The sequence below is a fragment of the Prionailurus bengalensis genome, chromosome C1, assembly GCF_016509475.1.
Source record: "Prionailurus bengalensis isolate Pbe53 chromosome C1, Fcat_Pben_1.1_paternal_pri, whole genome shotgun sequence".
In the NCBI taxonomy this organism is placed as follows: domain Eukaryota; kingdom Metazoa; phylum Chordata; class Mammalia; order Carnivora; family Felidae; genus Prionailurus; species Prionailurus bengalensis.
This window is the reverse complement of record NC_057345.1, coordinates 214,580,136-214,604,303: the sequence shown is the minus strand read 5'-3', so window position 1 is coordinate 214,604,303 and position 24,168 is coordinate 214,580,136. Positions and strand designations below refer to the sequence as shown.

Genomic DNA, 24,168 nt, shown 5'->3' with positions numbered 1-24,168 from the left:
GCAGACAGTAGAGCGGTGTGCGCTGTGACCCTCAGCTGAGGTGGAGAGGGGAAGAGCAAGCAGCCCTTGGCTTAGAGCCTTTCAACAGGCTCATTCTCTCCAATTTCTAGATAGGAGCCAGTGGCTATCCCCCGCAGATCAGGTAACCCAGCGGCGCCGGGAAAAGGCCTGGAGAGTTCCTCTACTGCTGGGCCCTCCACGTGGAAACCTGAAAAGCACACATGTATCCCTGCTAACCTCTGAGTAGAGGGGCTTGATGTCATTGTTCTGTCCCGTGGGCCTAGGACAGTGCCTGACATGCAGTAGGTACTCAGTAAGTGATGAACAAAGGAACCCTGGAGAAAGTCCTTCCCCCAAATGCAGGGAAAGCTGTGATAGCAGCAGGAGAGAATCTAGGCCAGGAGTTCTTAACATTTGCACGTAGGGGGTCCTGGTAAAGACTTTGAACCTCTCAGAATAACGTTCTCAAGATTATTTGCTTTAAAAGAAAGGATTACAAAGGAAACCAATTATATTGAAGTAAATTTATTAAAGTATTTATGCACAACTTTTGTGATAGAATTATGTGTTCACTAATGCATTAGATAAGATGTATTTGCATTTAAAATACAGTTAGGGAGTTTGGTTCTGGTAATGATGGAGTGTCTGAAAACAGACCGTTCTGTTAACAATTATAAACTGTACAAAATATAAATCAGCTTTTAAAGTTGGACAGATAATACCAGATAGAAACTGAAACAGAAGTCTATCACCCTTAAAAAAGAAGATAAGGGTACTGGGTGAGATCCATGTTTAACCACTTTTCTCCTGTTGGGTACCCATGAGTTAGCATGGATCCCCAGACACAGAGTTTAATCAGAAAGGGGGCCTGTCTTATTGCGCTGAGGAGTCTGTTTGGAGTTTAAGTCTGGAAATTTTCCTGAAAATAAAAGAGACACTGAGCCATAAGATCTGCACACTTAACTGCCTTCAAATTCTCAGCCAAGTCCTACATTGTGTATGCACAGGGCAAGATTCTAACGAGCCCGGGGGAAAACAACTGGAAAGTTAACAGAGCTGGCTATAGATGCCAGCAGCTGCCGAGTGCTGGGGAGGCAGAGTTTGGAGTTCAAATTCTGCCCAGTTAGAGGCTTTTAATAAGCACTTCAAGCTTTTCTCTGAGACTTAGAAAGGCCATATTTCAGAAGTAACAGCCACATCCCACACCTAAGGACTGAGCCTAGGACGCGGGGCAAAATGCAAAACCAAAATAGGCTCACCCTAACAAAGCCTCAAGCCTGAAACTGAGCCCCCGCCTCATGCTCAAGATGACGTGTTGGGAATTTAATTGCCTACAAAACTCAACAGTGTTCAGAGAAGGATAATAGAAATCAGACTCTCTACAGTGCATCATCCACAATGTCCAGTAAGCAAAAAATTGCTAGGGGCACCTGGCTGGCTCAGTCTGTAGGGCATGTGACTCTTCATCTTGGAGTCATGAGGTTGAGCCCCACCTTGGGCATAGAGCTGACTTTTTAAAAAAAATTACTACAGGGGCGCCTGGGTGGCTCGGTCAGTTAAGCATCCGACTTTGGCCCGGGTCATGATCTCAGCTCATGAGTTTGAGCCCCGCGTTGGGCTCTGTGCTGATGGCTCTGAGTCTGGAGCCTGCTTCGGATTCTGTGTCTCCCTCTCTCTCTCTGCCCCTCGCCCACTCTCTGTCTCTCTCTCTCTCAAACATTAAAAAAAAAATAAAAAATTACTAGACATGCAATGAAGTATGAAAATGTAGTCTGCAATCATAAAGTCGATAAACACATAACTCACATATTGAAATATGAAGGCAAAGACTTCAATCATAAACATGTTAAATAATTTTCAGAAGAGGAGTATGTATAATACAGAAATGGAGGTGTTTCTGGAGAGCTATGAAAACTCTAAGAAGGGAACCAAATGGAAAGCCTAGAACCGAAAAACAAAATATCTCAAAAAATTCACTAGAAGGGCTTAACAGCAGAAGAAAGGATCAGTTAACCAGAGGACAGTTCAATAGAAATTATTGACAGAGTTTGGGACACGCTACCCCGAAATACAGCAGCAGCTTGGCATATTGAGTATTTCAAGCGGAAGGAATGTGAGAGCAGATTCCGGAAGGACTCTGTGACCTTCCCTGAGGCGGGTCATAGGCCCTTCGGTGAAAGGAGCACCCTTATCTCTGAAGACAGAGACACCCAGAGGAGAGGAAGGAATGGGATTTGCCCCCGTTGCATGAACTCAGGTCATACCTTCTCTTTCTTTGGTCCTGTCACGTGTTCCCACAACCCTCCACTCTTTCTTTTTTTTTATTTTTTGAGAGAGAATGAGCAGGGGAGGGGCAGACAGAGAGGGACAGAGAGAATTCCAAGCAGGCTCTGCCCTGTCAGCACAGAGCCCGATGTGGGGCTCGAACCCACGAACCGTGAGATCATGACCCCAGCAGAAAGCAAGAGTCGGATACCAGGCGTGCCCACAGCTCTCCACTCTTTGTCAAACTTAACGACAGTTAGGCTTCACTGCTTAGGTCTTCATTTCCTTGGGAAGGCTCCCGTGGCACGTAAAACTTACATTAAAGAAAGTTGTGTGATTTTTCTCTTCTTAACTTATCTGTTGTTACAGGGGCTCCAAGCCCAGAACTTCCCCTACACTATCCAAACTGAAGCTCAAAGAGAAAAAAGATTGGGGAAAAAACTGAAGAGAGCCTCAGTGACCATATCAAATTGCCTCATGTACGTGTAATTGAGTCCACGGAGGACGGGAGAGAATGAACGGAGCTGAAAAATATCTCTTTGAAAAATAACGATTGGAATTTTCTAAATTTGATGAGAAACAACCCCCAGAGCCAAGAAGAAAGCCACACCTCTGCACATCATAACTGAATTGTTCAAAAGCAAAGACTAAAACAGCCACTCAATAAAGACCTATTACCTGCAAAGGAACATGGGTAAGAATAATGGCTACATTCTTATCAGAAAAATATGAGACAGTGGATGATATCTTTAAAAACTTTTAAGTTTATTTATTTTGAGAGAGAGAGAGAGTGCACAAACATGGGAGGGACAGAGAGAAGGAGAGAGAGAATCCCAAGCAGGCTCTGCACCATCAGCACAGAGCCGGATGCGGGGCTTGAACTCACGAACGGTGAGATCATGACCTGAGCTGAAGTTGGACACTTAACCAACTAAGCCACCCAGGCACCCCTGTGCAATTTTCACTTTTAACACTGAGCATCAGCTTTCCAGGGACACAAAATACAAATTTTAAATAAACAGTCCACAATGGAGCAGGTCAATTCCAGATAAAATCCTACAGGTTCTGCTGATTGTCTCACCAAGAGGCAGGGCTCAAGTCATTATTAGGAGAAAATTTTATTTCTAAAGTGTCATTTTACATGCAGAGATATCTATTAAACATCACGATCATACCAGGGAGGAGGTGGGGGGAGGGAGATGGGTTAAATAAGTGATGGGGATTAAAAAGTGCACTTGTGATGGCCACTGGCTGTTGTACGTGCATTTTGAATCACTAAATTCTACACCTGAAACTAATTTGATACTGTATGTGAACGAACAAATTTAAAGTCAAAACCCGTAAAAGTAAAACACATCACAAGTAAACGTGCCAAAGGAGAAGCCAAATGTCAAAATGCCTCCTTAATCCACCCAAACATCTCAAATCCACCCTTTGCTGACCTTTCATAACCCCATTTTTTAAAGTTTGAAAAAAACTTTCATGTTTATTTTATTTATTTTGAGGGGGCGGGAGGGGCACAGAGGGAGAGAGAGAATCCCAAGAGGGCTCTGTGCTGTCGGTGCAGGGCCCAATGCGGGGCTCAATCTCACGAGCTGTGAGATCATGACCTGAGCTGAAATCGAGTCAGACGCTCTTAACCAACCGAGCCACCAGGGTGCCCCTAAAAAAAAATTTTCTTACACAAGAGAAGGTGGACTGATACACGTTGGTAAATGCCAACCGTCTATACGCACATGGAGACGCAGTGTAATCTCTTAGCCCACAGACGGAGATAGGAGGGGAAAAGCTAGACTTCTATGCCCTGCTACACAGGGGCCTAGCGCCCTCCAGCGGCCAGCGAATTAAGGGAGCAGAAGGTGGTTTGGTTTTGTTCCCCGCTCCCCGGTGGTGTTGATTCCATAAAGTTTTTGTTGAGACAGGAAGGGATGAAAACGAATTTGGAACAGAAAGGAGTAGAGATTTTTCCCCCCAATGTATTCTGCTCAAGGTTTTTTCCTCCCCAGATAGTTGAGAGCCTTTGCTGGTGTAAAAGAGAGAATCGGGACCTCAAAAAACAGGGCGACAGAGCACAAGAGGAGAGGGGGGGAAAAAAGGCTGCAAGTTGCTCCCAGGAACTGGGGACGATTTAGGAAGGCTGGAATCCATCCCTGTTCCATGAGTCGGCTTCTCTCTCCTCGTCCTTCCCCTTCCTCCTGCTCAACATCATCTTCATCCTCACTTTGTCAATATCTTCCATTCCTCCTCCTCCATCATCATCTTCTCCTTCCTCTTCTTCATCCATGTCGGGAGCCAAGGAGTGCTGCCATGGATTTGCCACCTGTCATCTCTGATCGCCCCGCCCCACTCACCCGCACCCGCGCAGACTGGTCAGTAAACCAGAGGAGGACACCCTCTGGCTCCCACGCTCTCTCCTCCTGCTGGCTTGATTCTGAGTCTGACTTGAACGTTTTGCCAAATCCTTTCCAGATTTCCACTTGACTTCCGTGAGCCCTGGGGGTGGATCAACACTCCGAGGAACTTCTTTGGAAAGCACTTTGTTTTCGAAGTGAGGTTTTTCACCAAGATAAAAATCTATTCTGTCACCTGATTTAATACCTTGAAGTTCTGTCGCTTCCACTCTTGGCGAACAATGCTCACATCTTCATCCCCCTCCCCAAGCGGTGCAGATAACTTGAGGATGGCTGACAAATGTTCCCCCCAGATGTGGAATTTGGGCCACCAGCTCCGACCCCTCCTGAAAAAATGGTTGGCGGGGTTTGTTATGTTTCTGTTGTCTTTGCAAAGTCTCCTTACTGGCTTGGCCATTAAGTCTGACCATTGCATTTTGTACTTCATCCATATGTTCAGTTGCTTCTTGCTGTTCTTTTTCTGAGGACTCGTGCGCCCCCTTGTGGTTAGTGTCGGGCACCCTTTCATGGATTTTGGCCCAAGGTGCTGCTCGGGGTCTCGCGTGCGGACCGGAAGAGAAGGGCAGGCAGAGCGGGGCCCACTCGGCTCTCCAGTCCCCGCACCACCCCGCTCTCGGGCGCCGCCCTGGCGGCAGCTACTCGCCGCTCCCTCCCTCGCCGCACGCACGGCTGCTGTCCCTGCGGGAGCCTCCTCCCAGGCATCTTCCTCACCACCAAAATAACTGCAGCAAAAGATGAGAAGACATTGCGAGAACTGAAATAACTAGGGAACTGGAGAGATATACTCCGTTTGTGGATGAGAAGACACACTATTGTTAAGACGTCATCCTCTCCAAATTTATTTATAGATTCAATCCAATCATCATAGTCTCGGCAACCTTTTTAGTGGAGGTTGACAAGATGACTTAAAAACTTATATGGAAATGCAAAGGACTAGAATAGCTAAAATGGCCTTCAAAAATAAAAGAAAAAAGAAAAAAAAAAAAAAGAAAGCTGTAGGACTCACACTAAATGATTTCAAGATTTATTAGAAAGCTGCAGAAACCAAGGCAGTGCCTTATTGTTGTGAGGATAAATATATCAATGAAATAGAGAAGGTATTCTGGAAGTAATTCCTCATATATTGATTTGATTGATTTTTTAAAATGGCATGGCATTCAATGGGGGAAAAGACAGTCTTCTCAACAAATAGTGTTTAGAAAACTAGATTATTTATATTTTAAAAAAATGAACCTCAACTTTTACTCCACCCTATATATAAAAATTAATGCACGGTGGTCACAGACCTGAATACAAAACATAGAACTATAAAACTTCTAGAAGAAAACAAAGGAGAATATCTTTATGGCTTAGGGTAGGAAAAGATTTCTTAGGATACAAAAGGCATTAACTATAAATGGGGAAAAATGTTAAATGGGACTTCATCAAAATTAAAATGTCTGCTCATCGGAAGATACTTTTTGTTTGTTTTGTGTTTTATTTATTTTTAAGATTTTATTTTTTAAAGCAATCTCTACACCCATCGTGGGATTCTAACTCACAACCCAGAGATCAAGAGTCGCACGCTCCACTGACTGAGTCAGCCAGGTGCCCCTCCTCAGGAGACACTGTTAAGAAAAATGAAAGGACAACCATAAGTTGGGAGAAAATATTCACAAATGAATTCCCGATAAAGGATTTGTACCCATGAACTATAAAGGATGACAAGTCCTCAAGAAAAAGATAGCCCAATAAAAAGACTAGTCTTAAGCAGACACTTTATAAAAGAAGACATCTGAATTTGCAAAAAAAAAAAGCACATGAAAAAGTGCTCAACATCATTAGCCGTCAGAGAAATACAAATCAAAACCACAAAGAGATACCACTGTCTACCCCCCAGCATGGCTAAAGTTAAAACTGACAGGGCAAACGTTGTCGAGGCTATAGAGCCAAATCTCTTACTCATTGCCAGTAAAATGTCAAATGGTACAGCCATTTTGGAAAGTGGCCGTTTATTATAAAATTCAACATACAGCTACACCGACAGTTTATAATACTGTAAAGTTAAACATATACCTACGCTATGACTCCAGTTCTGTTTCTAAGTATTTACTCAGGAGAAATTAAAACGTGTCCACACACAAAAAAATTGTATGAAAATGTTTGTAACAGCTTTCTTTTTTTCTGGTATAAGTCCAGAAAATCTTGATTTGCATAGATCTATATCTAAGCGTCCAGGGCTTGCTTTACTAGGTGAAGACAGGGTTTTCTCAAAGAATAGTAACATTCTGGGGTGCCTGGGTGGCTCAGTCGGTTAAGCCCCCGACTTCAGCTCAGGTCCTGATCTCATATAGTTCATGGGTTTGAGCCCTACATTGGGCTCTGTGCCGACAGCTCAGAGCCTGAAGCCTGCTTGGGATTCTGTTCTCTCTCTCTCTGCCCCTCCCCTGCTCACTCTGTCTCTGTCTCTGTCTCTGTCTCTCTCAAAAATAAATATTTAAAAACATTAAAAAATAAAAAAGAACTTGTCCTTTAAAAGCCAGTGAGAAGCCCTCTATAAACTGTTTTCCCATTTCCTTGCAAACTTTTTCAAATGCAGTGATGGAGGGACCTGCTTCCGACAGAGTTGACGACTTTGATGAATGTTGACAAGACATCTTGCAGAGATATTGGGCAAGTCTCTACTGCCTGTGCCGGTCTGCGTAAAAAGCATCGAGCGATGACGACGTGCAGAGCTCTCTTTATCACTCGAGTTGGCAAAATAAGCTTTGCGGGAGGTCCATCTGGCCAGAGAATGAAGCGTTTCTTTCCAGGCTCAACCGACTTGGCAAAAAACGTGTTTAGCGCTTCCAAAACGTCGACAGCCTTTGTAGTTTGCACGGGCGACTCACAAAGTAAGAAAGCGGCAGCGCGTCCCTCTGACCAAAAGCAAGGAGATGCCCCCCCCCCCCCTCCGTTGAGAGGGGTCTGCGGGGTCTGCGGTTTCGTCCATTTGCCTGCTGGAGGGGAAAGCGAGGCTGTTTCCTCAACGACCTGCTTTCACTGGTAAAAGAAAGGTCTATTCTAGAACATATCACACCGCTGGACAAGGAACTGCTTCCACTGTTGTCCTCTGATCCAACCCATAAAGTAGCTCGTTAATTTCCTCGCGCATGCCCTTGCCTTCCACACGTCTCTCGAACAGTGTGGGAGATTTGTCTTTGAGCAGTTTCAGAGCCCGCGGCAGTAAAAGCTTATTGTGAGATAGCCCATCCAGTGTCGGGAGTGTTCCAACTTTTCCCGAGTTGAGCTCTCCTTAAACAAACCCCCCTGCATCTTTCAATGCATTTTTTTGGAGGGCCAGACGTGCCATGCCCTTTCAGTGTCGCCGCTTTTATTCTCCCATTCATTCGCGAGATTTTTCCAGCACAAAAACACTGGCTGTTGTGTTCTGTCATGTTCATTATTAAACGTGAAGCGGGATAATACGTAGCTTTTATCATACTCCTCTGTCTTCAGTATTGCAGCTACAGCGTGGTTTCGTCCAGTGACTGTGATGGTCTTTTGATGTCTCAACCTGGCTAGGCCACAGCCCCCAGTTCTGGAGTCAGAACTAGCCTAGGTGTTGCCAGGAAGGTGTTTTGTGAGGTGATGAAAGTTTATAGGCAATTGATGTTAAGAGAGATGATCCTACATAATCTAAGGGGACCTAATTCAAACAGTTGAAAGGCTTTAAAGAGCAGGGTGGAAGATTCCCGAAAGAAGAAATTCTGCCTGTGTAGTTCAACTCTTGTGGGCATGGAGTTCTAGCCAGCCCTTCCTGACGGGTTGCCCTTGTGGATTCTGGGCTTGCCAGCCCCCTCTGTCAGCCCCCACAGTCGTGAAAGGCAGTTCCTTGTAATGCATTTCAGTACATACAGCTGACCTTCATTATTCTTAGATTTAATATTTGCAAGTTCAACTACTGATTACAATTTAGTATATCCATGGGGCGCCTGGGTGGCTCAGTCGGTTAAAGCATCCGACTTTGGCTCCGGTCATGATCTCATGGTTCGTGGGTTCGGGTCCCGGGTTGGGCTCTGTGCTGACAGCTCAGAGCCTGGAGCCTGCTTCAGATTCTGTGTCTCCCTCTCTCTCTACCCCTCCCCACTTGTCCTCTTTCTCTAAGATTAATAAAAAATAAAAAAAGATATAAAATTTAGTATATCCATACAATGAAATACCACTCAACAATGAAAAGGAGCTGTTGAGGGGCGCCTGGCTGGCTCAGTCCATACAGCATGCGACTCTTGATATCGTGGTTGTGAGTTCAAGGCCCACATTCAATGTAGAGCTTACTTAGAAAAGAAAAAAAACAAGACTGAAAAGGAGCTATTGATACGCACAACAGGGTGGGTGGATTTGTAAATAATTATGCTAGGTAAAAGCAATTCGATGAAAAAGAGTAGGTGCTATATAGATGATTGCACATCTATAAAATTCCAGAAAATGCAAACTGATCCATGATGGTAGGAAGCAGATCAGTGGTTGCCTGAAGACCAGGGAAGGGAGAGGGGGAGGCAAAGAAGGAAAGAAGGGAGAGAGTGCCTAGGGGCACAAGTGATCGGTGGCCCGCTCTCTTGACTGTGGTCACGGTTTGACATGAGTATGCATGTCAGACTTATTACGTTATCCACTTTCAATACGTGAAATTATTGTATGTCCGTATATTTCAATAACGGCATAAAAGACTCCCCACATTTTGGTTAGAATTGTATTAAAACACTAACATTAATTTGGAAAGACCGACATTCTTACAACCGTCAGTTTTCCACCCTGGAACAGGTGACTTATATCACTAAGAAAAAAATTTACCTTTCTTCACACATCTCTTACATTTATTAGTAAGGCTACTCCAAATAATGTTTTTTTTTTATATCCTAATAATTTTTTAAAGAAGAATTGCATGTTTCTCCTCTTATTTTATTAACAAACATTTTTTTAAGTTTTAAGATTTCTTTTGAGAGAGAGAGATAGCGGGGGAGGACCAAAGAGAGAGGGAGAGAGAAAAAATCCCAGGCAGGTTCTGCACTGTCAGCACAGAGCTCAACTCGGGGCTCGAACTCAAACCACGAGATCATGACCTGAGCCGAAATCAATAGACACTTAACCAACTGAGCCACCCAGGCGCCCCCTAGTAATTTTTTTCCTGGTTATTTTGATAGAGTCTTTCCCACCATTATGTAATCTAATTGAATGTTATTAACATATAAGAAAACATGTCTTAGGGCACCTGGGTGGCTCAGTGGTTAAGTGTCTGACTCTTGGTTTCCCCTCAGGTCATGGTCTTGAAGTTGGTGGGTTCGAGCCCCGCGCTGGGCTCTGTGCTGACAGCTGAGAGCCTGGAGCCTGCTTCGGATTCTGTGTCTCCCTCTCCCTTTGTCCCTCCCCGCTTGTGCTCTCTCAAAAATAAATAAACATTAAAAAAGAACAAAAAAAAACCCCACATGTCTATTCTTCTCGCATTTAGTCTCTTTGCTACATTGTCATAAGTGTGACGTATTTCACTTGATTTGGTTTTTCTGTAGTAGTCAACTGTGTCATCTGCAAATCACATAACTTCCTTTTCACTAGTCCTATTTCTCATGTCCGTTTTCTTTTTTTTTTAAATGTTTTTTTTCAACGTTTATTTATTTTTGGGACAGAGAGAGACAGAGCCTGAACGGGGGAGGGGCAGAGAGAGAGGGAGACACAGAATCGGAAACAGGCTCCAGGCTCTGAGCCATCAGCCCAGAGCCTGACGCGGGGCTCGAACTCACGGACCGCGAGATCGTGACCTGGCTGAAGTCAGACGCTCAACCGACTGTGCCACCCAGGCGCCCCTCTCATGTCCGTTTTCTTGTTTCACATCTTTTTGCTTTGTGACTTCCAGACCTAGTTAGCTCATGATTGTGGCCTCGAGGGAACACGTTTGATCATGCTGAGAACCACCCAAGTGTTTTACCATTACATAGGATGCCAACTTTTATGTTCAAATTGATGTTTTAAAAAAATCTTTTGGGGCGCCTGGGTGGCTCAGTCAGTTAAGTGTGCGAATCTTGATTTTGCTCAGGTCATGATCTCACCGTCATGAGATCCAGCCCTGAGTTGGGCCATAAGCCAGGCATGGAGTCTGCTTGAGATTCTCTCTCTCAATCTCTCTCTCTCTCTCCTGCCTCTCCCCTGCTTGCTTACCTGCATGATCTCTCTCAAAAAATTCAAAAAATAAAAATAAAAATAAATTTATTAGAGACATTGTCAAGCACATATTAAAGTAGAAAGACCAGAAAAAAGAACCTGCTACCCGACGGCCCCCAGCTTTGTCCAAATTTGTTTCATTTGTCCCTCATCCTTCCCACAACCCTCAGAAATTTTTGAAATATATTTTCAATATTATATAATTTCATCCGTATTTCCAATTTTCCCAATATTTTGTCCACATATTTCCAACATTATATTAATTTGTTTAAGATATTTCAATATGTATCTTTAAAGGTTAATGATTCTTTTAATAAAACAATTTCATTATCACATCTTACAAGTTAAACATTAATTCCTTGCTGTCATCAAATATTCAGTGTTCAGATTTCCTTGATTAGCTCATCATTTTGTATTTTTTTTTCACTTCCCTTATCAAACCTGCATTCAAAGGAGGCGCACATGGCTTTGGAGTCTCTTTCTTTCTTTCTTTCTTTCTTTCTTTCTTTCTTTCTTTCTTTGAGTTTATTTATTTTGAGAGAGAGAGAGAGAGAACGGAGGAGGGGCAGAGAGAGAATCCCAAGCAGACTCTGTGTTGTCGGCTCAGAGCCCATCTTGGGGCTCGATCCCATGAACTGTGAGACCATGATCTGAGCTGAAATCAAGAATCAGACGCTCAACTGACTGAGCCCCCCAGGAGCCCCTGGAGTCTCTTTCAGTCTGTGAATTTTCCTTCCCTCTTTTCATTTTTCTTGCTGTTTGTTCATCGATGACATCAAGTAATTTGCCCTGCAGAATGGGCCTCCTCTTGGGTTTGCTGATTACGTCCCTGTGGGTGGTGTTTACCATGTTCTCTGCCCCCTCGTATTTCTAGACAATAGATCAGATTGAGGTTCAGTTTTTTGGAGCAAGTATAGGTGGTGTCACTGGGCAGGTCTCCGGGACCCAGACTCTGAGAGGGAAATTTGCAAAAGGAGGTTTACTGGGCAGGGCTCTCAGGCTCAGCGCCTGGGGGTGGGGGGAGGAGGGGTGGGAGGAGGAGGGGAGAGGGGGGACGAGGGGGGAGAGAGGAAGATGGGGGACAGGAACAGCTGGGCTGGGATGCAGCCGAAATGGAGGTCTCAGTTCCCATGGGAGCTCTGGAGCTGGGACTATCCCTCAGATTGTTCCGGATGGAGGCAGGGGTAGGGCTTTTGTACCCTCTCATTGGCCTGTCTCTGGGGCGGTGGGAGTACAACCTGTGGCCAGCCTCCAGGAAGGGACCCAGCACTGGGCTCTGTGCTGACAGTTCAGAGCCTGGAGCCTGCTTGGGATTCTGTCTCCCTCTCTCTCTGCCCCTCCCTGGCTCACGCTCTGTCTCTGTCCCTCAAAAATAAACATAAAAAAAAATTTTTTTTTAATTATCTATCATCTATCTACTATTGTGGTAAAATATACATTACACAAAATTTGTCATTTTAATCTTTTTAAAATGTACAGTTCAGTGGCATTAAATACATTTACAGAGCCGTGCAACCATCGCCAGCATCAACTTCAGAACTTTTTCATCATCCGCAACATAAATTCTGTGCCCTTTAAACACTCCCTCCCTCCTCTCCTCACTTCCCTTGGTAACCTCGACTCCACTCTCTGTCTCTATGAATTTGGCTACTCTAGGTACCTCATGTAAGTGGAATCATACGGTATTTGTCTTTTTGTGTCTGTTCTATTTCAGTTAGCGTGATGTTTTCATCCGTGTTGCAGCGTGTATGTACCATGTTGTGGCAATTTCATTCAGTTATTCCACTGTATGGATAGACCATGTTTTCTTTATCAATTCGTCTACTGATGGACTTTGATGCCTGCTTCCACCTTTTGGTTATTGTGAATAATGCTGCATGAGCACCGATGTACAAGTATCTGTTCGAGTCCCTGCTTTCAGTTCTTTTGGGTATATACCTGGAATTAAAATTGCTGCATCAAGTGGTTTCTGAGGAACCACCACACTGTTTTCCGTGGTGGCTACATCGTTTTACATTCCCACCAATCAACGCACGAGGGTTCCAAGTGCTCCGTATCCTTGCCGACACTTGTTATTCCCTCCCCCTCCCCTTTTTTCCCCACAGATGGGCTCCATGACCAATGCGGGGCTTGAACTCATGACCCTGAGATCAAGAGTCACATGTTCTACCAACTGAGCCAGCCAGGCCCACCCCCCTTTCTTTTTTTATTAACCATCCTCATGGATAAGAGCCATCCTAATGAGATACCTAAGTGATACCTCATGGTGGGTTTGATTTGCTTCCCTAATGACTAGTGATGTTAAATATCTTTTCGTGTGCTTATTGGCTGTTTATCCTCTTTGAGAAATATCTATTCAGATCCTTTGCCCTATTGAAATTTTAATATGCTACTAACTGTATTGTATAATCTTTCATTTAGAACTTTTGTGTTTGGTGAATCCACTTAATTTGCTCCCAAGTTCCAGAGATGTTTTTTGTTGTTTTGGGTTGTTAAAGTTTGGTATAATTTGTTAGGTACCAATAGCTCACTACCCAGGTTCAGTTCTGGAAAGCAGGCCCCCTTCTTGTGCAAAGAGAATGGAAATTCCTGTTCTTTCTGCTCTGGGTTCCTCTTTCCTTCACTCAGAATCTGATGTCCAAGCTGCAATTCCAGATTTGCATAGACCTGAAAGCCCCATGGGGAGATCCATGAACCTGTTTAAATTGGAGGTCAGTCACAAATGAACAATCCTGATGGGGTTCGGTGGGCAGAGAATGGAAGCCAGATTGTAAGAAGGATCAGTGGTGCCCAAGAGAGGGACACCTGGCTGGCTCAGTCTGTGGAGCGCGCGACTGTTGATCTCGGGGTCATGAGTTCAAGCCCCACCTTGGGCACAGAGATTACTTTAAAAAAAAAAAAAAGTGCCCAAGAGGAAAACAATCTCTTGAGAAAAGGGTTTGGTGGAGGGTCCAGGCTCATCTGGGGGCCAAGGGTGTGAAGCATCAGATCCTGAGCAGAGTGTGAGGGTCAACTGTAATCTGTCCCAGCCTGGGGCGCTGCAGGCTGAGTTTGTCATTTTTGTTTCCTCTTAACCCCTTCCTTGGGGAATCCATCCTTCCTTGACAGCCCCCTTTCATTGTAATCCTGCTTGGGCCCTGTGGATTGGATGGGCCTAACCCTGTCCCGGGCCTTAGTGATATCCTGGTTAGTGGACTCTGTTCTCCTCGCCATAAACACTGGTCTGGCTTGGATATATGATACACGCCGGCCTAATGAGAATCTCTCCTTGAGTTTTTGCCAGAAATATCGGAAAGATACTCATTTCAGAACTGAATGAATGTGAGTTTGCTCCTTGGTGAGGTACAGATAGAGATTACATCGGGCAGAGCTGTTACACAGAAAGGAAAATTTATTTGCAGCGAATAAGGAGATGAGGGGGGAATAAATTCCAAAGCCATGTGACTCCCTGAGCAGGGGTGAGGGGGTTTCTTTTCTTTAGGCTTAGGATGAACATTCAGAAAGGAGATCTTTGTCATCGTACGTAGAGACGGGCATAAGGTCATGCCTGTGTCTTAAGGAAACATTCCTACACATTGTATGTTATGTTAATGAGGTTTGTGCTCCTTCTTGGGTAGAGGTTTTAAATTATAAAGAGGCAGAGATAACTGGACAAGGAGAAGGGTCATGGGGATGCTCCAAGAGCCTAGAGCTGGAATAAACTGGATGCGGTCTCGGGATCCTTATCCTGGGTAAGGAATGCAGGGCCTTGCTTACCTTTGAAACAGCACTGGGAGTTTGACCACCGATTTATTGTCTCTGTTATGGTTAGACTATTTCCTGGCCTGGTAGAGACTATTCATCTTTGCATTCCCTTTAAATCCTTAAGTATCGAGGTCTTTGCATTTTTCCCCCGTTCTGACACCTCGTAGAAAGTTCTGCAAGAAGTGTGCATGGGCAAATAGGGCATAAATCACAGTAGGGCATAAATAGCTGGAGGTCTAAAATGACTTCTCTGGTATCACAAAAGCTGTATCTCCTTTTTTTTTTTTCTTCTAACTCTGCTTACTTTTTTTTTTCTTTTGGGAGTGTGATCTGTAAAGACCACCTAAGTCTGAAGCTGCCTGCTAGAGAATCAAGTCAACTCAGAGAAAAAAAGAGCTAACAGATGAAAGGCAATCATTTAGGCACCTGGATCCAGCCATACCCGAAGCCCTAGAGATTTGTTACATCCACTTAAAAGTTCTTTTTTTTCTTGACCAAGTTTGGAGTTGGGTTTCTGTCAGTTACCAGTGACTGCAACCAGAATAGGGGAAAGCTTTGTGGCAAAACTGAAAGAACCATATTTCCCCCAGGGACTTGAGCCATTTTACTGTGGGACCCACATCCCTTGTAAGAGAACAAGGCATGAGAAGGGGAGATGTGTCTCAGGGAGGTGCAGATGCAGAGGTGCTGGTGAGACAGCTGTGGGGTGGATACAGAGGTGGGGGGTGGGGAGGGCATCGGCAATGTCCAGGAGGGGAGGATGGTCACTGTCTAGTCTGCTGTCTCTAGCAGAGACCTAACAGAGGCAGCCTTGGCATGCAATAGGCCCCCAAGGGGGCTTTCTGCTCTGCAGCTGGTCAGCAATGCCCATGGGTTGCTAGAGGGTCAGAGGCACTCAGCGGCAGTGTGGGCACAGGGTGTTGGGTGAGTAGGTTAACCGGGTCTAAGTCACTAAGTGTGATGAGGAAGGCAGCGAGCAAAACCCAGCTTTGGTGAGAATGATCCAGCACGCAAGCCCCTTGGGGGGATTAAAGTGAAGGCTGGGTCTGCCCTGGAAAAAGGGGACTATTGATCAAAAGGATTTAGGGACAAATGGGAGGGCAAGAACCCGGGAGCTCAAGACCAGGAAATGGAAGGGGGTTCTGGATGTGTGTCAGGAGTCTGGCATCGTGCAGCTGGGCTCGCTCTGCTGGGTTTCGCATCCGGGTTGTACTGACTTCATACAAGGGGTTGGACAGTTTGTCCTTTTCCACATCAGCAGTGGCTTACATAGGCTGGAGTGAGTTGTTTCTTTGGAATCTGAAAGAACTTACTGACCAAATGATCTACAGGGACTCTGGGAAGGTGATTTTTTTTTAAGCTTATTTATTTATCTCGTGAGAGAGAGAGAGAGAGAGAGGGAGGGAGCTCAACACAGAGCTTGATCCCACAAACGATGGGATCATGACCTGAGCCAAAATCAAGAGCTGGCTGCTCAACCAACTAAGCCACAAAGGCGCCCCTGGGAAGATGATCCTCTGATAATGCTTTGAGCTTCTTCCTCACTTAGGGGAACATAAGGATTTTCTTTTCTTTGTGAGTCTGTTTCTTGTATTAATTTGAACCATACTTTCCAATAAGATTTAAAAACCTATTCACATGTTCATGTGGGAATTGTCATTCTTATAATTTTACATTATAAACTGTGTTAATTACATCAACTTGCTAATTGCATTTGTCTTTTCTCTCCTTTTATTCAATTTGGCAGAAACTGTAACTATTGAAGTGCTTAATTTTTTGTTTAAGAATCTACTTTTGGGGGCGCCTGGCTGGCTCAGTCGGTGGAGCATGCGACTTGATCTCAGAACTGTGGGTTCAAGCTCCATGTTGAGTGTAGAGATTACATAAAAATAAAATCTTAAGGAGTACCTGACTGGCTCAGTCAGTTGAGCGTCCGACTTTGGCTCAGGTCATCATCTCATGGCTCATGAGTTCGAGCCCCACGTCGGGCTCTGTGCTGACAGCTCAGAGCCTGGAGCCTGCTTCAGATTCTGTCTCAGTCTCTCTGTCTGCCCCTCCCCTGCTCGTGCACTGTCTCTCTCTTTCTCAAATGGAAACAAACAAAAAAATTTTTTTTAAGATATTAAAAAAATAAAATCTTAAAAAAAATCGACTTTTGAATTTCTTTATCAATTCTACTGCTTTCACATTTATTAAAGTTAACTTTCCTCTTTCTTATTTCTTATTTCTTTTTCCTGGCTTTGTTTTAAAGTTCTTTCCCTGAAATTTTGAGTTGAAATATTAGGTCAGTTATTTATAGTAATTTTTCTTACAAAAAATGAATGCATTTAAAGTTGGTAAATTTTACAATGTTCAAATAGTCACGACCTTAGGGCTAAGGCCTGACATATAACACCTTTGAAGTCATAATGACGTAAATTGGCATTATCTCATAATTATGTGGTATTCCTAATTCAAAACAATCAACCATTATAGTTTCTATTTTCTCTTTGACTCGACAGTTACTTAAGAAGGAGGCTAGGATTGTTGTTTGCTTTACTTTTGTGATTAATCTCTGGTTTATTGTATCCTGGACATAGTGTTTGGCCTGTCAGATTTCTGCTTTGGAGGATACTTGATGTTTTCTTTCTTCTTAATACACACATGTGGTAAACGTTTCATGTGCAAAAGGAAGTATACGCTGTGTGTGGTACAGAGTTTGACATGGATTTTTTTTTTATAATTTAATGTGTTTTGAATTTTATTTTTAAGAGAGAGACAGCATGAGCAGGGGAGGGTCAGAGAGAGAGGGAGACACAGAATCCAAAACAGCTCCAGGCTCTGATCTGTCAACACAGAGCCCGATGCAGGGCTCAAACTCATGAACCGCGAGGTCATGACCTGAGCTGAAGTGGACACCAACTGAGCCACCTAATGCAGGGCTCGAACTCACAAACTGTGGGATCATGACCTGAGCCGAAAGCAAGAATCAGACACTTAACTGACACTTAACTGGCCACCCAAGAGCCCCAAGGAACTTTCTATTTAAAAAACTTAACATTTATTCATTTTTGAGAGACAGAGGCAGAGCTTGAGCAGGGGAGGGGCAGAGAGAGAGGGAGACAGATTCCGAAGCAGGCTCCAGGCTCGGAGCTGTCAGCACAGAGCCCAATGCGGGGCTCGAACTCACAAACTGTGAGATCATGACCTGATCTCACGTGCATGGCTTCAGCGTGGTGGGTAATTTTCAGCTTCCGCGCCCCAGCTGCCTGAGCACAGATCTCCATCGCTTAGGGCAGCCTGCTTCAGCAGGTGGGACCACTGACCTATGTGTCTCTCCTGGATGATTAGTGGACTCAGACCAATCATGCTGCAGGTGGCCCTTGGTCTTTTACTTGAGCTGAGTTTTATGTCACTTGCAACCAAACATATCCTAACCAATGTTGGCTATATTCAATGTTAGCTTTATATAAAAATTAGAGTGTTGCATCATGTGTCTGAGAGCTCAGACACTAAACAAGTACGGTGATAGCAAACTATTCCCTGATATCTAAGGCCTTCATTCTAACGTCAGAAGGCCTGGGAGGGTGGGCGGGCTAGTGGCTGGTGCTTTCTCCCGGCAGGCTGGAGAGAGAGGGCAAGTTGGCTAGAGGGGCTGATCGAGAGAGAGAGAGAGAGAGAGAGGATTCCAAGCAAGCTCCATGCTCAAAGCGGAGCCCTACTCGGGTCTCCATCCCAGAGACCATCTGAGCCAGATAGATGCTCAACCTACTGAGCCACCCAGGTGCCCCTTTTCATCTTATTTTTTTATTAAAATTTTTTTAATGTTTATTTATTTTTGAGAGAGAGAGAGTGAGCAGGGGAGGAACAGAGAGAGAGGAGACACAGAATCCGAAGCGGTCTCCGGGCTCTGAGCTGTCAGCACAGAGCCGGACGTGGGGCTGGAACTCACGAACTGAGAGATCATGACCTGAGCTGAAGTCAGATGCTTAACCCACCGAGCCACCCAGGAGCCCCTACTTTATTTTTTAAAGTAGGCTCTAGGCCCAACGTGGGGCTGAAACTCACAACCCAGAGGTCAAGAGTCGCCTGCTACCACGGAGCCAGCCAGGCGCCCTGGCCTGTGATTTCTGTCAACTGTAAGGGGCTGCAATTCATCTCCTTGGTGGGTAAAATAATAAGTCCTCCTTCCCCTGAAATAGCGACCCTAAGGTGGCCCAGAAGACCTCACAGCCATCTCACTCCCTCCAAAGCCACCACGTCCGTCCGGATGCTGGCACGTTTCTACCTCCTAAACTTTACCTCTCAACTCAGTGCTACGTGCTAGAAAGCCTCACACAGAGAAGCCAAAGGAAAAGGATGAAACCTCGAAACAATTCCTGTTACACAGTTTGGTGTGGGGCTTTCCAGCGTTTGCGGGGCACACATGCCCTCAGGTAACGCCGGGGATTTGGGGTACAAATAACGCAAATTACAGATTTCACAAAACCGGCGCAAATCGTCCCTCCCGTCCCTTGCTCACGATACCCTACGTGGGCAGTTGGGGGCGCTCCCCGCCCTCTCCTGGGATTGCCCGGGAGCCGAGGACTCCGCCGGCCTCCCGCCGCACCGCGCCCTCGGTCCTCGCGGGGCCCCGCGCCCGGTCCGCCGCTGCCGAGCCGGCTCCGGGGGTAAGTGCGCCGCCCCCACCGCGGAGCCGCGGGCCGGCAGGTGCGTCCCGCCCGGACACGCCTCTCTGGGGGAGCGGAGCGCCGCGCTCTCCGTCCCCTGCCCGCACCCCCGGGATTCTGCGGCTTCCACCACCATTCACCGCCCTCCTCTCCGCCCCCAGCCCGATGGCAAAGCGCGATTGTCCCCACTAAAGCCCGGGGCGGTTCTGGGATGGCCTCTGGGTCGCCGGCTGGCCTGACCGCCCTGGGACGCCCGCGCCCTCCAGCACCGCTTTTCTGCACCGAGATTACAAGCCCCGGGGCGGGGGGGGGGGGGGGGGGGGACGGCTGCCCAGCCTAGGGGCGGGGGCAAGAATTCTGGGCATTCCTGGTAGATTCGGCCGCACCGGATTAAAATAAATTCCTAACAGGTCACCTGCTGCACTGCAGGGTCAGTAAATGCTCGTCCGGCCACTAGTTCCCCCTGGGGTGCTTGTCCGAGTGACCTGGGCGGCTGTTTAAAACACCTAGACTCTCGTCCACTCTCGAGGTTCGCAAGGAACCGCTCGGGTTGGGGTCTGGACGCCAGCATTTTTCAAAGCTCCCTGGGGAGCTTCTCAGACAAGCCTGGGGGCTTGAGTCCTGTCGAAAAGGATTGAGCTGTGTGCCTGGGTTCACCTGGGAGGTGTAAAATTTGTTCCAAGATGTAAATTTTGTACTAGAAGTACATGCAAAAATTGCATTCCGCTCCATAATATGTGTCGTTTTATTTTTTTATTAACAAAATCGTTTTTCAGTGTTTGTTTTTGAGAGACAGTGAGCGGGAGAGGGGCAGAGAGTGAGGGCGAGGGCGAGAGCGAGAGCGAGAGAGAGAGAGAGAGAGAGAGAGAGAGAGAGGGAGTCACAGAATCTGAAGCAGGCTCCAGGCTCTGAACTGTCAGCACAGGGCTGGCCACCGCCTCCAACTCATGAACCAAGAGATGGTGACCTGAGCCACCCAGGGGCCCCGAGTTTGTGTTCGTTTTAATATAAAAACTTAAGAGAATTTTCTGAGAAAGATAAATTTATAATTTGTACAGATATAAAAATGACCCCCGAGGTAAAGTTTTATTTTATTCACATGAGAACAATCAGATGATACAGCTGGCACACAGGAGACATTGACGAGCACAAATTTATATGGAGTGACAGAATTGAATTGCAAACGGAGGCAAAACTGGTTTTTCCACAGGGGGGATAGAAGTCAATGGAAGCTCTTCCGGACAAGTGTTTCCATAGCCATCAGTACCTGCAATTTTTAAAAGGGTGCAAGATAGCTCAAGGACAATGAACTGGGCTAGAAGGAGATAGCTTGGGGTTGTGCTTTAAAGCATATATATATTTTTAAGTTTATTTATTTATCTTGAGAAAGAGAGAGAGGGAGGGTGAGAGCAGGGGAAGGGCCGATGGAGAGGGAGAGAGAGAATCCCCAGCAGGCTCTTACAGTGCACCGACTCGGGGCTCGAACCCACGCCCCGTGAGATCATGACCTGAGCCAAAAATCAAGAGTTGAAGGCTTACCCGACTGAACCACCCAGGTGCCCCAAGCATAATGTATTTTTGAAACAAGATTTTCTTCACAGTATTTTAAGTAACTATCTGGATTTTTTTTTCTTATAGTGCTAATACTCCTGGCCTCCTCCACACATCAAAATATCAGATTTCAAACTACTCATTGGCTATAACATTTTTCTACTCTCTGGGCTTTGGGGCAAAAATCCACAAATACACCTGGAAGTTACCACTAAGGGAAAAAGGAAGGGTTGAATGAAGGTCTTGGGAGACAGCAGGTTGAGGGCTTTAGGGGCACAGACCTAAATTCAAGTTGTGTCCTGTCACACAGTAGCTCTGGGGCCCTTCTCCTGGGAGTGGTTTCTTCACTTGACTGTGGTGTGTAATGGGGCTCCAGAAGCTTCCCTCCCCACTCCTTCTCAGTCTAAGTGGACAGCGTAAGTCTTGTGGGAACAGGCTTTCTTTGTTAAGGCTGGGGTTCTTTCAGTGATCTCCTATAGTTCTGTAAACATGGCTGAGTGGCCGTGGGGACCCCTTTTCAAGCGGCCTTGAAGCTGACAGCATGGGAGGGAAGGAAGCAGGTTGTATTCAAGTCCAGGGCCTTTGGGGAGGAAAGAATTTGAGACCCATCCCCCTGTCAGCCTGCTCCAGGATCAGGTTGAGGACTAAAATCTATTGTCAGGAGAGGCCTGGAAATTTCCTTGCCAGGGACAGAGAGCCTGAGAGCAGATTGTGTAAGGGACTGAGAGCCACAGGACTCAGTACCCCTAACTTGCTACTGCTCTTTGGGGAAGGAGGGCTGCACTAGGGAGGATGATTAAGAGAAGGGTCACTTTGGGGCACCTGGGTGGCTCAGTCGATTAAGCGTCCGACTTTGGCTCAGGTCATGATCTCGTGGTTTGTGAGTTCGAGCCCCGGCGTCGGGCTCTGTGCTGATAGGCCTGGAGCCTGCCTCAGAATCTGTGTTTCCCTCTCTCTCTGCCCCTCCCCCTGCTTGTACTCTGTCTGTCTCTCTCAAAAGTACATAAAATTTTTTTAAAAAAAGAGAGGAGAATCACTTTGTGTGAAGCATGGGCCTTGCTACAGCTTGTGCCCCGGGGCAGGCTGCGCCCCACGGCACGACCGACCGTGTGGAGGGGCAGGCAACAGACTTTCCAAAGTCTTTGGACTTTCCACTGAGGAAGACTTTGGAGTTCTGTACAATTTGGGAGTAAGTGGGCTCCGAGAGGGAGAAAAAATAATTTTTCTTTTTTTTTTAAATGTTTAATGTTTATTTATTTATTTTTGAGAGAGAGAGAGCGAGAGAGCGAGCGAGAGTAGGGGAGGGGCAGAGAGAGAGGGAGACACAGGATCCGAAGCAGGCTCCAGGCTCCGAGCTGTCAGCACAGAGCCCCACATGGGGCTCGAACTCACAAACTGTGGGATCATGACCTGAGCCGAAGTCAGAGGCCTAACCAACTGAGCCACCCAGGCGCCCCCCAAAATAATTTTTCTTAGACTTCCGGTAATAAAGGACAGATAAACAGAAGTTGAGCACCATGGGTGCCTCCTGTATGCATGGGAGATAACCCAGGAAAACTGAGTTAAAACTCTACGAAATGGCCGAAGCCGCCACTCTAAATACCATCTTCAGCCCAAGATTAGAGAAAGATGTCGGGACAGGTGGGGGTGGGCGGGAGGGGGAGGGAGAGTGGGGAGTTGTGAGAAGTTGCCTGGAAAAGCACAGCAAACAAGGGGCAGGTTGTCAGGCAGATTTAAGCCCCCGCCCTCTGCCCTGGTAATGCTAGCCCTTTCCAGCCACCTTCCTCTCCCTGGTACAGAGAGGGAGACCGAAGTGCCGATTTCTTTCACAAGATGAAACGTCCCCTTACAAAAGAGTAACGTCCACTCATTCTTCAGAGCTGCTCCTGTGTCGCTGTTTCTGAAGAATAACCGGCTCCAGATAATTCTTACGCCAAAGGGGCGTATTTTGGAATGTCCTCCTCTGCTTCAGTTTTCTGCCAGTGGGGGCACAGGAGGAGCTGGCGCTCCATCCCTCAACGAGAAACGCTGAAGTGTTTCCGTATCTGTACCCTGAGTTAAGGTCATACGCATTATACCTGTGAAATGCCAGGCATATTGACTAAGCCCCATAAAATGGCAGTTGTCGTCACTGTTACCTGCAAAGCTTCCCCGAGTGGCCTTTGTGCCTGTTTCCCCAAGTGATCAGCATCAGACCAAGGTCACACTCCCAGGCAGACCGAGGAAACCAGGGCCGGCTGAGTGGAAGGGGCAGAGCCAGGCCAGGAGCTGGCTGAGGGCTGGTCAGCTGGGGTGCCCTCTGGGCTGGAGCCGTGCTTCTGGGCAGCCGGCGTAGGGTGGGCATGGTCTCAGCAATGTCCCCAGTCACCAACGCCTTCTTTCCTGGAGTCCTGTTCCTGCTGAGGGGACAGAGGAGCCAGGGACAGTGGTGGGGCGGCCTTGGGGCCGTGTCAGCCTGATGTTCTTGGGACCTGGGACTGGCTGCCTCTCCATGCCCCAGACGGGACCGGGGTCATGGACCTGTTTCGAGGGTTCCACCCGATCTTGTTTGTTCCCGGCTCTGGAAGGTGCCTGCGGAACCTCCATGCCTGCGGAAAACACCCTCACCCCCAGCAGATGCGCCTTTCTCACCAGGACACTGCCACCCCCGTCTCTCCCATCTCCAGCCCTGTCCGCCAGGCCGCTGGCCGCTGTCCCTGATGCCCTGCATGTTCCCAGCCAGGACTGACTTCCTTCCCCTTCTTGTGCAGGAATGCCACCCCTCCTTCAGGACGCAGAGGCACTGGCACCCCCAGGGCTGAAGGCTGCTCCCCATCCTGTGTCGGGCGGGGTCCTGACATACTGGCCCCCTTCGGTGGGCAACCTGACCTTCCTCCCTTCCTCCTGCCATGCAGCACAGAAGCCCCACTCCTTTGCCAGTTCTGCCAGCTCAGGCCTGGGCCCTTGAAGTCTGAAATGGGGTCAGCAGCAAGGCTGCCCTGGGGGCCCACGGCTGAGCGAATTCCCATGCTGGGAAGTGCAGTCTCCGCTTAAAGCCTCAGGTCCACGGGGCCCACAGGAAGGGGGTGCACACCCAGGGCCCCTGCACCTTGTCCCTTTGCTCTCAAGATCAAGTCTGAACATCTTCCTGCAATGCAGGCCTGAGACTAGGCCCTACCTCCCTCGCAGGCTCCTGTCCGTTTTTCTTTTCTTTCTTTTTTAAAGTTTATTTATTTTGAGAGAAAGTGTGAGTGGGGGAGGGGCAGAAAGATAAGGAGAGAAAGAATCCCAAGCAGGTTCTGCGCTGTCAGGGCGAAGCGTGACTTGGGGCTCCAACCCACGAACTGTGAGATCATGACCTGAGCCAAAACCAAGAGTCTGGACACTTAAAACAG

General features: G+C 46.8%; 1 pseudogene; it reads right to left on the bottom strand.

The window, feature by feature from the left end:
- Positions 1-4,393: 4,393 nt before the first annotated feature.
- On the bottom strand, positions 4,394-22,806 carry LOC122479534 (annotated as a pseudogene).
- Positions 22,807-24,168: the final 1,362 nt, after the last annotated feature.